Raw genomic sequence first — 17,872 nt, 5'->3', positions numbered from 1 at the left:
TCATTCTGTGTTCACGGTAGACAAGTGAGCTGAATCTTTGACTGTAGTTCACAGGGCCGACCAAATGGCCCATAAAATGATTAACTTAAGGCCTTTTCAAACAACAGCGCCAGGATAAAGTAACTCTTGAATGTCAGTGCTTTAGTCATTCACACATAACCAAGCAAAGACGAAATTACCAACTTTATACATTATAGTAGCTGTCAGTCGAGAGAAGGGCAGATTGTGATTGTGAGTGCGACAGACTGCAGTGTTTGATCGAGGGAGAGAGGGGAAGAGCAGGTGAACTATAGCACATAATGTTTACGTAAGTTATTAACTACTCTGAACGCTGCTTTGTCACTTTTTGACCTGCCTGTGGGTCGACTCGTGCATCACTACGGTATGCCGTTCTGCCCTGTTGCGGCTCTGTGGCTGCCTTGGTTGCCGGCTCAGAGACACAACAGATCTTTCCCCTTCATAAATTCTACTATTAGTCTCAATAATTATTTAGCAGAATCTCAGCGATGGAAATATTCACTAGCTTAAGCCCTAAAGTTGACCCTTAAAAACGAAATATAAATACTGCAACTAAAACAGAGAGACTGTCAGTAATGTGTTTCAGATGGCGGTTAACTTAACATAGCTTTATTTGTAAATGTCAGCCCTGACTTTGATCAGAGCCCATTAGCTTGTCTCAGCCTGAGTCTGACCCTCCTTGTCTCAACCCTGATCCTGACAGAGGTCAACACTCAGGGAAGGTCGACTAGCGGATATCCTGGGTCGCTATCTGATCGAAAAGGGGGTGACACAAACGAAACTGGAGTATTTGACTTGGCTAAGAAGATGATTAAAAGAAAGAAAGAAAGCACTGTATAGCACTATGTAGCACTCTATAGATCGGCTTATTTGAAGCTGCCGCACTTACTGAATGACTTGCTCTGCTGGTTTGTACCCTAATTAACAAAAGCATCAGCTAAATGTAATGTAATGTAATTTGGAGAGCTCTTGGCTCTCTTTGTTAATCTGATTGTTAAATGTTTCAGAATGACATTTCACAAAATGGTCAGGTTTGAAAAGACTTCACATACAGTGTTGTTGTGGTTTTGCATGTGCTGGTTTTGCTTATATTGAGTGTAGGTCGCTGCTATTCTGTCAAAGCTAATCCCACAGTGTTACATACAAACTTATAGTATTAAAGGCAGCCTTTATATTGACATTGTCACAATAATTAAATTCCTAACTTGGGCACAACACAACAAAAAATTGGTAATATTAGTATATTGTCTGATGCTTCATTATGGAGGTTTAGCGCTGTTAACGGCCTCACTTTGAACCTGATTTATCCAGCCTGACACTTTGGAGACATCAACAGCCACGTTCCTCGTTTCTCCTACACGAGCAACACGACTATACAGTTACACTACCTGTGTGTTTTTCCACATTAAGTCAACATCAACCATGGAACAAATATTTGGGTTAACAGCTTTAATAACCTGCGGCTTCGGGCGCGGTCAGCTGTTGAAACATGGATGTGATGATGTTTTATAGTAACTTCAGGTTAACTGAGCTTCAGCCATACAGCAACAGACCAACACACATCCATCAGCAGAAGAGTTTGACTGAAGCATTTTGTTGATGCTTTAGATGCATCTGAAATACACTCAACCGAGGAGAGTATTGATAAAATCCTGCCAAAATCCATCCATACTAAAGACGATACAAAAGGTAAAGCAATAGGCTTCTTGTGTCTTAGAACTTCATGGAGTTTTATTGATTGTGAATCCAGTATCTATAATATTGATCATATCTGAATCCTTAATGGACTCTTTTGTTGTTTGTGAAGGCTGTAGCCTGCAGGACATACCTTTGCCTCTCATTTCTCACAAGGTATCTTGATTTAAATCATTAGGGCTCTAAATAAAGGCCCGGAGTCAATAAAGGCCGAGGGCGTGGCCAACATAAACAAATAAAGGCCAGGGAGAAAACAAGAGTGAATAAACTCCCGGTGGATGTCGTATTATGTGCATAACAACTGAGCATTATGTATATTTCCGTCTCTTAAATTTAATACATTTAACAATAATATCATGTGTTCTTGATTGTTCTTAATTTGAAATGAATACAGGAAGTGTACAGTGTAATGCAGAAGCTTTAACTTCGCATACAGGAGCAGATCAAAAGGAGGCTTCATACTAAAATATGACCAATTATACTTGTTACACAAAGGGAATTAGTAAAAACAGGCCTGCCTCTGATACATGCCTGTTTTAAATAAAGGCCTGTCACGTTCTGTAGTTGAGGTAAATAAAGACCCGGTTACTAGTAAATGGTTCCTTTGTGCTTTTTTGTTAGAGATAAAAAAAAAGTGCAGCAGATCCAAGTGTTTTGTATTCCAAATGCAACTGGTTATTAAGTCTGTACAATTAATTGAAATGTGATTAAAAACACAATATTGCTGCAATTTTCAAACAGCAGATGATGGTGATGGTGTAATATTTGCTAAAAGGTGAGAAGGGTTTCAAAAATACTCTTTTTAAATGAAGTACTGTTGTGCTGCAGGGATGTCCTGACCTACACACCCTATTCTACAGATCCTGGCACAAGTCACACCCTGAGTACTTAAATGGTTTTTCAATGAAAATGAGAATAATGATTTAAAAAAATATCATTCCCTCTAATATCACAAATCATATCGCAATTGCAATATCAGTCGGAATAATCCCAATTAGATATGTTTTCCCTATCACCATCCAAATGTTACATGTGTTGCAGGGATGGAGCAATGACTCAGCGGCTACACAAAGACACACACACTCACACACTCACTCACATACACACATACACACATACATGGAGGGTTAATTTCAGCACAGTCAGTTTCAGTGGTTGTTCACAGTATTAACCAAAGCATTTCCTGTGTGTGTCCAATATGAAAGAGCAGGATGTGACAATCACTGTATCTGTTCAAGAATCCATTGAGCTGTGTCATCAGACCATATGTACATGCCTGTGTATGCGCACACACACACATCTTAGGAAAAAAGCCACAGGAACCCTGATTTATCTTACTGACTCAAGTGCCCTAATCACAGTGGAGGTTTGGCATGAGGCTCCCAGCTGTGTGTGAGTGTGTGCTCTGACCCTGACACCTTCTCCTCAGCGTTCATGCGGTTGACTGTAGGCTGTGACACTTGGTTTGGGTGCTGACAGCTGGCACTATTTTAAGGCTATGAACACTTCACATTTTTTGTCCGTTCAGCACGGACAATCAACAATCTGTAATTTACCTAAGAAAAAAAAAAGATTTTCTTGCAGTTTAACTTGTGACAAGCACAGCAACAGCAAGTGTTAGGTCAAACTAATTCAACTTAGGGCGCACTCACACTGTCCGTCCGTACCGTGCCCCAGGGTACTTGTCCCTCCCTCCCCTTCCACAGGCCAGGCCCGTTTGTACTCACACTACCTGGGCCTCGCGCGAATGCTTCTTGCTGTCTATACGTCATCACGCCGTAACACATCACACGCATTGATTGACGTCATCCCGATGCATCGCTTTGTTTACAAATCTTTCCATAGACCTCAGAGTTTTTGTGCGTCTTCATCCAAACGGTCCGTGGATGGCAAGCATGCCACACCTAGGCACGGTACGGTTGCGCTCACACTGGTCAAACAAACTAGACTTTACCCGTAAAACCTGTTTGGGCACGGTACGGATGGACAGTGTGGGTGTGACCTGAGAGCCATCAGACAGCAGCCAGTTAGCTTAGCTACCAAATGTCTTTTTTTTCACATTCAAAGCTTCGATTAAGGTTTTTCAAATAAAGTTTGAATGTCTGTTGTCATATTATTTGACGTCATCACCTTAAAAGACTTTAACCAACCTGTAGCTGACCGATAAACAAACTAGATATAAAGTGTTAATTAGTGAGCTTTAGGAGGTGCTGGTTGGCTGTGTATCTGTTTCACCCTGTTCCGAGTCGTTATGCTAAGCTAGGCTGACCAGCTGCAGCGTCATATCTAAACAGCATCTATGAGAGCGGTATCAATCTTTTCATCTACCAAATAAGCATTTTCCCCACAACGTCAGAGTTTATTAGCTATAATGTTAAAGGAATCACTTGATATATAGTACTGGTATATTTTCAACAGATGGTAGCTTAAAAATAACTATATGCCTTATAAATATAGCTTTATTATTTGTGTTAACTGGAAATAGTCCATGAAGTGTCCCTTTATCCCTACAGAGTGGAACAGAATATTCACTGATATCCAGTGGAAATTCCCTTTAACATCTCGCATTGACTCAAAAAAAGCCTGCATTCAGAAACATCTCCTCAGTAAAGTCGTTACCACGGTATAAATAAGCATGTAGATTTAGACAAATGCCCCTTCACTTCCTGCAGGGAGTAACTGAGCATGACTGAACTTATCATGTGACGTGCTGACAGAGACTCCTCTGCACAGTCTATGTGCTTGTTTTTCATTTTTTCCTGTGTTGTCTGCATGTTTAAACGCAGAGAACAACACATATTGGTTCATGTGGGTTAACCATTAACCTCATATCATATGACTAATGTACTGGATGATAGGAGGTCAGAACTTGGGTGTAGTAAAAGTACTACTGCTGCTGCTGGAGCTGCTGCAGTCTTACAGTGTTTGAGGCATTTAATACTTACAATGCTGTGTGCGGCTTTTTATAAAATACGATTAAAATGACATAGGAATTGAAATAAGACATTTCTCAATATCAGTTACTGCTGCTTCAACAGTGCTGCAGCGCGTACTCTCAAACTATTTGCAAACATTAAAAGGGATTAAATGAACTGTGTCAAATCTAGACCAGAAAAACACAAAGAAGTGTTTGTTAAAGACTGCTTCAGGGACAATAGGGGGTCACAAAGTGGCTTTAAATGAGTTCACATGTGATTATAGACATCTGAATCTTGTTTGAGAGTATTGTTGTCTTATTCATTGTGAACAGGGCACTAATTATCATTTTCTGACACTTTAGAGACCAAACAACGAATCAATCAATCTAGAAAAGAATCAACAATGAAGATACCGTTAGCTGAAGCTCTGGTGGCTCGTAGTTTTGCTTTGTTACCATCCAAAAAAACTATTATGATCTATTAAGTTGATGGTTAATTTTGAACATTCATTCAATTTGTGCAGTGGACAAAAAAAGTAGATTTTTCACCCTGACTGTGAAAGAGTTCCTCCGCTCAAGTTAATTTATTGTTGGCTGATTCAAGCTCAAGTCTCAGGTTGTCAGGAAAACAATGTTTCCAGCTTTTCAAAGATCAGGATAAACCCTTTACACGTGCATCTCCTTTATTTATAAAAAGACAAACATCTTTCTGATAATGCTTTCTGATAAACAAGAGGGCCGACAGAACTGCTCACTGCTTTAACATCCTTTATCCTGCAGTCTGACTACCTGACATATTATGGTCTGGGGTCTCTGTGGTAACCACGGGGGTACACTGTGTACTTCATGGACAGGTTACCTAGGTAACCAGGAACCCTCCATGCTGAGCAGTGTGTGTGTGTGTGTGTGTGTGTGTGCGTGTGTGTGTGTGTGTGTGTGTGTGTGTGTGTGTGCAGTTTTATTGGGCTCTGAAACTTGATCGGCCAAATAAACAGCCTGGGAAAACTCCTCTGGTGCTGGAATTAACATTGTTTCCTCGTACACAAACAGGCTGTATGTCGCACAGGGAGGGAGACGGGGAAAGGATAGACGGGAGGCAAGTGAGAAGCGAGGGGGTGGGGCTGTCCTACTTACTCTTATCCCGTGTATATACAGCCTTTTTCACATGATGTCTGTATTTATGGTATGTACATTATTAAGCCAGTGTTTCCAATACATGCACTCATTGACCAAAACGGATGAAATATGCAGAACAAATAGATTCTGCTGGCTGATAAGGCAGCGTTATGACTTTTTTTTTTTTAGTTCTTGGCTTTTTTGTACACAATGCCAACTGCTATATCAGTACACGGGGGCGGGGACCTACAAGAACCCTTGAGGTGGTTCCTGGAAGCCCATAGTCCCTGAGGTCACGACCCCATGCAGGGTGGATGTGCAGCTGCAGTCATGGGAGACTAAGAATTCTTTTCATGTATACGTTTAAGATGTCTGGGTCCAGAATCCACCCACTCCACAGAGCTGACTGATTCCTCTGGCAGCAGGAGATGAAATTGCACTCTCTCGGTTAAAAATTTCGGGGGGGGGGGGGGGGGGGGGGGGTAACAATGAGCCAATCAGCGCCGTGGGCGGGATTAACACCGTTGCGAAGCTGTGTGTTTACATAGATAGCATAACTGACCAATTATAACCAAGTTAGTCAATCATGCTTACGTTTTGCCATGGCCTACTCTGTTGGTCGCAACTGTTGCAGCTGTAAATGGTTAATAAATAGTTTTGAGCGCCACAACCTCAACGTTAGCAGCCTCCAGAGGATTCACAAATGCACAAAATCAAAAATGTCTGCCATTTATTAATAGAGTAAACTAATAACCAAATAAATGCAACCTATTTTTAATCAAAAGAATTGTTAATTGCAGCTCTAGACTCCTGTTAGGACTGCAAAATTTGATTGAAAGGTCCATGGACCTTAAATTAGGATTAGGCTGAAATGACTGACTGAGTGAGATCAATATTTCACTTAAATCCTCAACTAACTTTAAAGAATAATTTGAACTCATTCCTTTCTATAGATTCAGATTGCACTCCAAAGTATCCCTTACTTAAATTCACATGAAAACTTCATCACCACAAAAGTTATAAAGAGGCCTTATAATATGGTCACAGGTAAGAAATCAGAAAGAATCATTCACCATTTTGTCATTTGATTAGTAGAAGCTCAATCTTTGAACTCATTGGATATTGGTCTGATGATGATTTAGCCTCTGGGGAAAGAGACAATATTTGGGGATTTCCGGGGAAGACAGCGGATATCCGGGCCAAAATCTCCTGCTCAGTGCGCCTGCTGTGAAACGGTGACTCTATGAACAGACATCTGCATTCATAAAAATGTGTATAAAAAGCTAAATTGTCATCAGACGATACAAAGGGTTCTGGGATTCTACTTTGGCCCGCGCGTACTGCCTTTTTTTGCTCTGCACATGGAGTTTTTACCTGTATGCCAAACAGAAACCAGAACGCTTACGGCACCAAAGTCTTGTCTTGTTGCCTACAAATTTGGCCTTCATCTGCAAATATCTCTTTATAGAGATTAGGACAGGCTTAACCATGAGGCTTCAGTGACATTCTTCAATTATCCCAGTTAGAAGGTTTCACTCTCACCACCGTCATATCCAGTTTAGCTCAAACGAAAACATCATCCCGTATGCGGGCCCTGGGAGAAAGCTTTTTCAAACGCCAGCTCTGCATCACTTAAGTCTATTTAAGGGTCTGTGACATTAAACCAGTTTAAAATACTTCTTCTATCTTCTCCTGTGGGAAACTTTTGTATAAAAGCGTCTGAGCTGCAGAGTTCTGCCTGATCCTGAGAGAGAAGAGCCAGGGTTTTGTTGAGGGGTGAAGAAGAATGTTGGCGTAAGGATGGAGAAGGAGGAGGAGGCGCAATTATCGACTCTACAATAGGATAAGGGAGAGCTAATGGTTTATTGTCACATGGCAAACACACACTGGCTGTTACTCACATGGACACACACACACAAACGGGGAACAAAAGGTGCTTGATTCATTCATGCTTGATTTATTCTGCATGCGCTAACATTGGTAGCTAAGGGAAGTAACGGTGCTGTAGAGACAGAACCAGAACACTAAACATGGAAGTGAAGCAACAATCAGAGAACACAACGCTGCACAACGAAAGCCTCTTTACATGTTATCTCTCTGCAGGTGTTTTGTCTTGCAACCTGGATGTCACTAAGTAATTTGGTATCAGGTCTGCCCAGGGTGCAGATAGCATCTGTGCAGCTGAGGTGAGCAGGTTTGGCAGGCAGCTGATGTGTTTAGTACACAGCAAACCAAAGGACATCAGCTGGAGGACATCTCGTTTCAACGTCACCAACAAGTGGTTCCTGGTTAACCACAGGGTTCGTAAAACATTAGCCTAACTACTGTTTCAGTCAACAGAAATTTGCCCGGTGAGCAAATTCTCATTTACCAAACATGTTACAGTAGGGAGCCATTCTATACCAAGTCATAGGGTAACTTGTGTTAATAAGTGGCTAAAACAATAGTTGATGATTTTCAAGGACTTATTCAATAATAAACAAAATAATAAACATAATATTTTTTCGACACGGTGGGGTGGTGGTTAGCACTGTCGCCTCACAGCGAGAGGGTTCCTGGTTTAAATCCCAGCTGGGGCCCTTCTGTGTGGAGTTTGCATGTTCTCCCCGTGTCTGCGTGGGTTCTCTCCGGGTTCTCCGGTTTCCTCCCACAATCCAAAAGACGTGCAGGTGTTCGGTTGATTGATGACTCTAAATTGCCCGTAGGTGTGAATGGTTGTCTGTCTCTGTTCGTCTCTATGTGTCCTGTGATAGACTGGCGTCCTGTCCAGGGTGGACCCCGCCTCACGCCCGATGTCAGCTGGGATTGGCTGCAGCCCCCCGCGTCCCCGACAGGGACAAGTGGTTGAAGATCAATATTTTTCATTATCTATTGGATGCATGGGGATCTTAATTATGGGTAATAATTGCCTTTAACTAGTCTAGTGTTTTAATGTAAAAATGGCTAATAACTAAATAAATGGCTAGTTTAATTTGTATTAAATTTAAACTAAGAACGTGCAGCGTGGGTGATATCTATCACTATACGGTATGTCATTTCATGTTGTGATGATTGAGTAGACTGTGTATGATATATAATATATATTTAAATCTACTGAAACATTGCTGATGTCAAAAAGGTTTGGCTAATCCAGTGAATGTAATACTTTTAAATGAAGGCACATAAAACAGCAATAGTTCTGCTGCCATTGTATTACCAACAATGGCTTAAAACTATAAGATCAATACAATTTTTAATTATCTTTCAAACTCCCGGCTATCACAGTTAATAAACAGGGCTCTAAAAAGTGAATGCCATTAGTATAAAGTCTATTCTACCGTCTGTAAGCATGTTTCAGGAGCGGGCCTTAGACTGACAGCAGATAGGCATCCAGAAGAGGCTTAGTGTAATGACTGGGTTGGAAATCCAGGGAAAATACACCAGAAAAAAATCTACGACATCTTCCAATTTTCCACGTGTCCTAAAGCCTGCATTTTTATCCGCTGGCTAATAAAGTAACTGACTAATAAACAGTTGACAGACAGAGTGACTCCTGGAAGACAGCAAACAGCGAACGCAGCTGCAACTCTGACCAAAACCCTGCATCTAGACAAGTCATGAATCTGAGACGTCTGGATGTGTTTCCGTCCCCGGTGACTCACTTTTTACTTCCTGGAAAGAAATTATAATAAACCGTGATGTTGCAACACTAGATTTAAAAAAAATAGTATACAATGATAGTCATTTATCTGTATGACTGGAATTAGGAAACGCAATGAATCAAATATAAACATAAATGTAACAGAAATCTGCCTAAAGTTGAATATCTAGGAAAAGGCCAGACTTCACTCACTCCACCAAATGCTTTGTGAAGTTTCAAGACACAAATTGACACCCTGCTGGTACAAACCTGAGGCCTTCCAGTAATCCTACAGTTTAAAAATACACAAAAAGCCGTATCACCCCAACAACAAGCCCTGATTGTGCGGAGGGTCACAAAGCCAGATAATATAACATGTGCTGACCCATTTACACTGACAGAACACGGGTTTATCCAGGGTCACTGCATTAGTCTTGACAGGCGCACAGGTGTGATGCTGTCTGAATCCATGAAGAGCATGACCGCCAAACAGCTGGCTGGGTGGATACAGCTGCAACTGCTTCCAGAGGGAGGACAGGGAGCGATGGGAGGATGAGAGGCAGGAAGAGGGGGAAGGAGGGAGGGGAAGGAGAGATGCAGTGGGGACAGATTCTGAAAAAAGAAAAGAGGAAGAACGTAGAGACTCTGTGTTTGTGAGTGTGAATTAAATCATATGAATCAAAAGACTCAGAATTGTTAATTATATAATTTGGTTCTTCCTTTTGGTAGTTCATGCACAGATTCTGCACCGAGAAATTCTGGGCTGATACTGATAATACACAAATGTTTTTTAGCTTTTATTTATTATCATCATCATCTTCATTATTATGAAGTTGGGTTACCATCTTCTCCATCTCATCTCATCTCATCTTCATCCACTTATCCGGGGTCGGGTCGCGGGGGCAGCAGCTTTAGCAGAGGACCCCAAACTTCCCTTTCCCGGGCCACATTAACCAGCTCTAACTGGGGGATCCCGAGGCGTTCCCAGGCCAGTGTGGAGATATAATCTCTCCACCTGGTCCTGGGTCTTCCCCGAGGCCTCCTCCCAGCTGGACGTGCCTGGAACACCTCCTTAGGAAGGCGTCCAGGGTTCATCCTTACTAGATGCCCGAACCACTTAAACGTGTAATTGGTCCCACCACTAACACAGCTAACATGAGAGTGAGGGGGAGGTCAATCAAGCACAGTCTATTAGGGGTGGGCGATTCGACGATATTTGATCGTGACGGATTAGAACGTGCTAACGACCTGCCAAAGCAGAGAGATCGTAGTATATTGCCCAAACTGATTAAACAATGTTTAGAAAGGTTCTTTGGCCTAAATGCTTTGTTATATATTTTCTCTTTTAAGGCTACGTACTGTAAAAAGATATTTTTGCCATATCGCCCACCCTTACAGTCTGTACGTGCTCACACAGTCCGGGTAGGAGGTCGATATGGGCGTTCACACCCAAAACAGCATTACATTTTTAAAAATGCTGCGTTGGTGGGAGATTCTTGCCTCAGGTACCAGTGTAACAATGCAACACTGCACAGCTGTTTTTCACATTATGAGGGAGGACTTGAAAACAACAGAAAGTGGGACGGCTGCAATGATGTCATGTACGAATGGTAAACAGTAGAAATACGGTGCTCACGTTACAAAGTCATCTACCAGGAATATATAAGTTGCTGACCAGAATAACCCAAATCACAGCTTCAACACGCGTTATGTTATCACTTTATCATCGAGTGACATCTATTAAGGCGTGCTAAATCACCATCATCGCTAGACACTCAGGCGTTTCATTCATTAAATGAAAAACTTCAAATGGACATAGACACGCTTGTTTGAACAGCATTCGTTTTTCAGTAGGGAGAAAAAGAATAACAACGAAAATGTAAGGCGTTGCAGTAGCTTCTGCTGCCTTTTTGCACCTATTTTTAATGTTTGGATCTGTTGATGCAGTGTAAACTCATTTCCCCTACTCTGACCGACAGCCCATTTAGTCTCCATATAGTCTGTAACTCTAGCAGAAGCCAAATCTTCACGGGGATCATTAATGTTTCATCTAATGCATTAAGGCAGTAACCTCTACTTGTCTATCAGTGCATGGGTCTTCATCACTTCACCTCCTCCCACCATATGAAAACGTCTCCCTTCTCTCCTATAATTAAACATCCTCTCTCCCTGAGCATCCTTCTCTCACACCTCTTCCTCCCTCCACATCCTCACATCCCTCCCTCTCTCCTGAGATGTGTGTTAGCACTATTTTGTTAATTAAGAAAGACATTTAACCTCACATGCAGGGCGTCAACAAAGTAATGTGAGCAACCACCCTTAGCTCCTTTACACATGGACACTGCAAACCTTGACTTGCTCTCAAAATAAAAAACTTTTTTCTAGGTTGTTGAGTTTCCCAAACTAAAGATATACCACACATAAAAAACACAAAACTGCTTCGCTAGCTCAGTCTTGTTATAATTAAGTTTTCCACAGACATATGTAGCTACTACATCAGAACATGTAGGGTTAGCTTAAGCTTAAACTTAAGATAGCGCTCCGTCACCACCGTGTCACCGACACACTAATACAGATGTATTACTAATTAAATGTCGACTTCCATTGTGCTCGGCCTATAAATATGTAAACGCTACATATAATATATTTAAGGATTGTGATCAGAGTTTTTCAATACACTTTAGCTCATAAATGAACACGTTAATACAGTAGCCTGTAGCCTGTAGCACGAGCATCATGGCGAAGTCATATTTTGAGTGATGAGCACGGTGAACCGTCATGCTGATTTCAGCACTTGCTAAATGTCTAGCTGACCAATCAGATAGCGTGGTCGGAAAATGGTATAATCTGTAATAATGCCCAGATCCTGCACACTCGACCGGGCGCCACCCCTCGTCTTAACCAAACAGAGTATTCCCAGTAAGTGACAAGACATCTGACACAGAGAATGTTCTGCTGTGTGAAAGATAAAGTCCAGACCTGATTCTCTTGACTTTGTCCGGGGTTCATATGTGAAAACAGTTAAGGACACGTCCAGCAATGAAAACATGTTCTCTAATCCATACCTAGAAAAACACCCCCTCAGCCTCCACATACACACAGTGTGTTGAAAAGCTTGGCTAGACTGGATATAAACAGCTTGTCGTGTCCAGGCCAGCGCCCTCAGCTTCAACATGACTTCATTCACACCCACTGTGACCTGGTTAGAACCAGACCGCTGCCCGACTGAACAACAACCCACTTGTCAGAGGTTCCACTGCCGCAGATCCACAAGCCAATGAGAAGATAAGACCACTAAAACCGATCCAGGATTCAGGAACACACAGAACACACATGAAGGTCACTTTGATATTAAAGTGTAATTCTGGCGCAAAATCATCCCATGGTCTTTTTCGGCAATTTTGTCAAATAACCCATCGAGACAACTATTATGTGTAGGGACTCTTATCATGCTACTGCAGGTTTGGTGTTATTTTGAGCAGTATTAGTGGTTAAAAAAGCCCTTTTAATGCAATCACTTATAGCCCCGAGCTAATCAGTGTTAGCGACTCTTCCTAATTTCTCCGTTAATAGTTCATACACGAAAAAAACTGTCTCGATGGCTTTTCTGATGTATGCAAGTGCCGATAAAGACCAAGGGATGATTTCGCCCTGGAATTACACTTAAAAGGTGTCTTGTTTTGTATCACCAACAAAAACACATGTGCAGAATGGATCATTGATATTCAATATTACCAAATCATGCACATCTGAGATGATAGCCCCATAAAGCAAGACAACACAATGTGAAAGCGGCGGAGATGCTACCCTGTGGTCAGTAATACCTTGATATACTGTAGGCTACTGTCTATAAATATCACAAACAGGAGAGTGGATATCAAACAGCCTTGTCTGAGTCTGACGGCCACCTGATGCCAAGAATACAAACAATCTTCATGACCCCGGTACCCCGTTCTCCAACAACACCTTCCATAGGCCACCCGAGGGAACGCGTTAATAAGCCTTTTCAAAATCCTCACAAGGCATGAATCGAAAGAAAAGCTCATTCTTGCAACCCCTTGATCTGGAAGAGGGTAAAAACCTGCTCACTGCTCTGGATCCGAGTTTCCACAATTGGTCTAAAGTCTCCTCTCCATTTAACAGCTGACGAACTTCAAAGTAAAATCAAGAGTCTAGCCAGCCGTTTAAAGCCTGTCCTCTGTCCTCTACCTCTCCACCCTTTATCCCCTTATTCTTGTCTTTCAGTTTGGCCGATCAGTGGAGACGACTGCCAGTCAGCCTCTTGTCCTTCAGTCAGACTTGGCCGCTCCACTGTGCTGGCCTCCGGCTCACCTCAACCAGACAGACCAGAGCACAGCATGGTGGCATCCTGGCACTAAGCGCACACACAGAATGCACACAGAGCTTTAATTCAGACCAACAATTCCTACTTTATGTGTGCGTCTCGGAGGGCAGGAAGCCAGCGCGGTAATAGGATGTTCCTCGCTCGCTTTGTAATGTCTCAAAGACCTGGGTTGGAGCCAGAACGCAGGGCAAACGCAAAGGCAACAAGATTCATTGAACGCACTAATGCTGCCTTGAGTGCTAGATACTACTTATTCATGTAGTGCTGTAATAAATACCATAAATCATCAGTCCATTGATTTACAACCTAGAGGTTGGGTCGAACCTTTCGATGCCATCACAGAAAAATCTAAGGGCTTACAAGATGATCAAAATGAAAAGAAAGAAGAATAAACATTTCTGCTCTAGACAATTGTCTCTCCTCCAATCTTCTAAAGGCCTCAATTATCCAAATAAAAACAGGAAAGCATTACCTTTTGTGGATATTGGTCACAACCAACAGCTATTTTGATAATCACAGTAATCATTTCGTTCATTTCTCAAGCACAAATGCCAAAAAATAGCTGGATGATGGCTGATTTTCTTTGTTTTAATTTGAGTTCTGGACTGTAGGTCCAACAAAACAAGCAATCTGAACACATTTGAATTTCTGACTGACTCAGTGCAGCTATCATAATCATCCATGACACAACCAACAACCTAAGTAGTCATATTAATCTGCCATTTGACCGCCAATCATGTTTTATTTGAGATCAGACACTACTACCTCTGAAACTAGTACACTAATAATGTGTAATGTCTGACATATGATAGTCAGTCATCTGTAAAACAGCCAATCAACGGCTTTACATCCCATGGTGCGGACAATAATCCGTAATCTGACATCAGGCAGCCAATCATGTGTAATCTGACATCAGGCCGCCAACACATTAATCTCATCAGTGGATTGAGGGGATTATGACGGCCCGTCAGCAAGCGTCCCCACTCGGGCAGATCATAGCGTGCTTTGCTTTAGCACTGACTTTACAAGACGATACAGCGATGAACTGACACAGGTTTAACGAGAGAGTAAAGGAATATCTTCACACTTTGAATTTTAGTTACTTTTACCAAAGTCATTCCATGGACTTCTGATGGTGCATGGATTTAATACATTTAGGATTTTGGACATTTAAACATTTTGCCGTTGAATTTCAATCCAACTGTGTGGTTTTGTATTTTTAACAACTGTGAAAACTTGACTTTGAGCTGGGATTGCCTTCACAGTCCACACAGCTCTCACAGACCATTACCCAATACTTAAATACCGACGTTTTTTCAGGGCACCATGCACTAACATGTACACGTAGCTGGACGGGCTATCGAAACAAAGAGAAGAGAAACTACACACACAAGGAGAGAGACTTCAATATAGGCTTAGGACACCTACTTCTCCCCGCTCTGTATGTTGAGTACAGCTCCTTTAAATACTTGACAAATGCAAAGTACTGAATATTTTCTCATTTTATTAAGAAATTTAGTGTAAAACTAGCGTAACGTGCAGAATCATAATGACGTAAATATTGCTGTAATGCAGTTCGGCCACTGATTTTTCTTAAGTGTGACACACTTAATGGTGCTGACTTAATAGTCCTGGATCACCCATGTGTACATTTTATAGATATAAATGATTGATTACAGAAAAACAGAAGAAGTGATAATGAAAATAATCATAGGTTGCAGCCCTACTGAGGACCAGTTAAATGGTTTTCTTGGTATGACCATTCTTAAACGCTAAATGTCCACGAAACTGAATCAAAGGTTGCAACATCTAGAAGTAGACAAAAGTGTTATCTAATCTTTTTCAGATTCACACCATTAGAAACAGGCTGGAACATATTTACATTTCCCTTCTAGTCTTGAAGCCGTGTTATAGGCAGCCTCTCCATCTGTAACTGGGGAAGCAAACGGACACAGCTGTTTCTATGCTCTCCATACTTGGAACTAAAATGCCAAAAAGGAAGAAAAGCTGAATGGATAACATGAATGAGAGATCCAAAAAAAAGAAAACACTGAAATCCTGACAAATCACATCTGTGTCCATGTGCAGAATATTCCACAACCCTATCTCTTTGTCTGCAGCAGCACGCTCATGTTACATTTGAGGGCTGAGCAAGCAAAAAATTAGCTTATATTAAACTGCAGATAATAACCACTGAGGTCAGCTGCAGGAGTATCATCTCAGGGAGGGTGAAGTACCCCCTCCTTTCTACACACACACACACACACACACACACACACACACACACACACACACACACACACACACACACACACACACACACACACACACACACACACACACACACACACACACACACACACACACACACACACACACACACACACACACACACACACACACACACACACACACACACACACACACACACACACACACACACAGGATGTTACTGGTTGCCTCTCTAGTAACAACAGCTACTGATGGCCAACACCCCAAAAATTCAGTATGTCAGCTTTGACTCTTATCCAAACTAAAAAAAAAAACTGCAACAATCAACAATAATACCACATTTGAAAGAAGGCACTGATGTAAAAGGACATTCACTCACTCTGATAGTAACTGTACTTGAGAAAGAGCAGCAGCAGCAGCTCATCGTTGAGTGATTTAAGCAATAAAATGTAACGACCGACCTGTTTTTAGCTACTCAGTACAGAATCAGCTTTAATGGCCAAGTAAGTGTGAACGCATGCAAGGAATCAGCTTTTAGTCACTGTCAATATACATAGAAATAAATAGGCATACTTTTTAAAGGTAAAAAAACATTTTAGTACAATGTAAGATTTAAATATCAGTGTATATACATATATATATATATATATATATGTAAACAGAGGCTGAGATTGTAAACTAGGGATCGACCAATATGGATTTTTTAGGGTTGAGACGATATTTGGAGCCAATACTACTTTCGCTCCCTCAATTTACATCCTAAAAATTGCACGATGATGATAACAAATGTTACGAGTCTTAATTTTTTTTAAAAGGAACATTTATTGAACTTAAAATATCTTGGGCCACCAGCAACACAGAGCTGCTCGTAGACAGATGCCTACCTGCAAATAATGTTGGATCAGAGAACGCAGCATCCCGCATCGGACGATACACCTAAAAAACGCAAATATCTGCAAATGGTATCGGTGTGTATAGATGGATAGATAGACAGACAGACAGACAGACAGACAGACAGACAGACAGATAGATAGATAGATAGATACTGTTGGGAAAAAACAATCCGGGAATGCAACAGCCCGCAACGACCGATACACCTAAAAAACACAAATATCGGCCTACAATATCGGTGTGTATAGATAAATAGATAGATAGATAGATAGATGGATAGATACTTGATAGATAGATAGATAGATGGATGGATAGATAAATAGATGGATAAATAGATAGTTTGATGGATAGATAGATGGATAGATAGATAGATAGATGGATAGATGGATAGATGGATGATAGATAGATGGATAGATAGTAAATAACGTTGGGAAAAAACTATCTGCGAATGCAACAGCGACCGATACGCATAACAATAAAAAACGCAAATATCGGCCTATGATATCGGTGTGTATAGATAAATAGACAGACAGATAGACAGATAGATAGTTTGATAGATGGATAGATAGATAGATAGATAGATAGATAATGTTGGGTGAATGCAACAGCCCGCATCGGCCGATACACCTAAAAAACACAAATATCGCCCTATAATATCTGCCTATAATATCGGTGTATATCGATCCATCACTCTTGTAAACATAATGACAATAGTGCAATGGTGCATAGTGCAGGGGGTGCTGGAATAAATACAGGAATATTAATGTCACAGGTCGCTTTGTAGTGGTTTTGTAGAGACTGTGGATATGAAGCCATAGCTCATCACAGACTGGTAGAGAGATAGAAAGACAGGGCAGACGGTGGGAGGTGAATTATACCGGCTGATTCATCTGCCCCCCCTTTTTTTAATAACATGGAAGTTAAAGACAAAAGACTTGATAACAAAGATGCACGTTGGGCCAATCAGTCAGTGACAACAACGGCTGTGAAGTGACGGTTAATTAGACCGAACAGGACGGTGCTCCATACCCGGATTCTC

General features: G+C 41.4%; 1 protein-coding gene across 1 annotated transcript in view; it reads right to left on the bottom strand.

The window, feature by feature from the left end:
• Nucleotides 1-17,872, bottom strand: part of fnbp1l (formin binding protein 1-like) — a 48,406-nt gene that overhangs the window by 29,956 nt on the left and 578 nt on the right. The window lies entirely within an intron of this gene.

This window comes from Echiichthys vipera (genome assembly GCF_963691815.1).
Source record: "Echiichthys vipera genome assembly, chromosome: 3".
NCBI lineage: Eukaryota > Metazoa > Chordata > Actinopteri > Perciformes > Trachinidae > Echiichthys > Echiichthys vipera.
Note: the sequence above shows the minus strand (reverse complement) of the source record. Positions and strands in the feature narration are given on the sequence as shown.